At 45.8% G+C, this 1259-nt stretch overlaps 1 pseudogene; it reads left to right on the forward strand.

Moving 5' to 3' along the window:
* Nucleotides 1-418: 418 nt before the first annotated feature.
* Nucleotides 419-1259, forward strand: LOC125934616 (N-alpha-acetyltransferase 20-like; annotated as a pseudogene).

Raw genomic sequence — 1259 nt, forward strand, 5'->3', positions numbered from 1 at the left:
TGGTTACCAGAGGGGAGGTGGGCAGGGGGATGGGTGAAATAGGCGATGGGGATTAGAGAGAGCACTTGTGGTGAGCACTAGGTAACGCACAGAATTACTGAATCACTATACTGTACCCCTGAGACTAATATTACACTGTACGCTAACTATAAAATTTATTTTTAAAACTAAATAAGACTTAACCACTACTTCTTGCTACCTGTGGAATATATATTGTTTTATAATACATAGTTTATAACAAAGAAGTAGAATATTTCTTTATAATAAAGAAAAAAGGTTTAAAGAAAGGAACAGAGGAGAGCCTGGTTTGCTCAATGAGCTAAGCCTCTGACTCTTGATTTTGGTTCAGGTCATGATCTCATGGTTGGTGGGTTTGAGCCCCACATAAGGGCTCCGTGCTCACGGTGCACAGCCTGCTTGGGGTTCTCTCTCTCTCCTTCTCTCTCTGCCCCTCCCTCCCTCTACCTCTTTCTCTCTCTCAAGATAAATAGGTAAACTTTAAAAATGAAAAAAGAATATATGACAAAGTAACCAAGGAGAGAGAGGAGGCTGAGTAAAAGAATGAGTGTTTAAAAGGGAGTCAGGGCAGAACGACTTCAGGCAGGGCAGGTGGGGATCCCGGCGAGCTGGCCTAGGAGGCCACCGATGACCGCACTCTGGGCCTTCACGTGCAATGACCTGTTCCGCTTCGACAACATTAACTTGGATCCACCTACAGAAATGTAACGGATTCCTTTTTACTTACAGCACCTCGCCCACTGGCCAGGGTATTTCATCATTGCAGAGACACCTGGTGGAGAGTTAACGGGTTAGATCGCGGGTAAACCAGAAGGCTCCGAAGCTAGGGAAGAATGGCACGGGCATGTCACGGCTCTCTCTGTCCCCCCCCCCAGAATTTTGACGCCTTGGTTTGGCTGCTGAACGTATGGAGTTATTAGAGGAGACTTCAGAAAGAAAGGGTGGATTTTTTGTTGATCTCTTTGTAAGAGTATCTAACCAAGTTGCAGTCAACATGTACAAGCAGTCGGGCTACAGCGTGTACGGGACAGTCATAGAGTACTATTTGCCCAGCAACAGGGAACGTGATGAGGACGCTTATGATATGAGGAGAGCACCTTCCAGAAACACTGAGAAGAAATCCATCATACCATTACCTCATCCTGTGAGGCCTGAAGACGTTGAATAACCATGGGCAGTGGTTCTGAGGCTGATGTTCCAGATATGTTAGGGGCAATATTATTTTCACTGGATGATCCTGG

This window comes from Panthera uncia, assembly GCF_023721935.1.
Source record: "Panthera uncia isolate 11264 chromosome A1 unlocalized genomic scaffold, Puncia_PCG_1.0 HiC_scaffold_17, whole genome shotgun sequence".
Taxonomy (NCBI): Eukaryota; Metazoa; Chordata; class Mammalia; order Carnivora; family Felidae; genus Panthera; species Panthera uncia.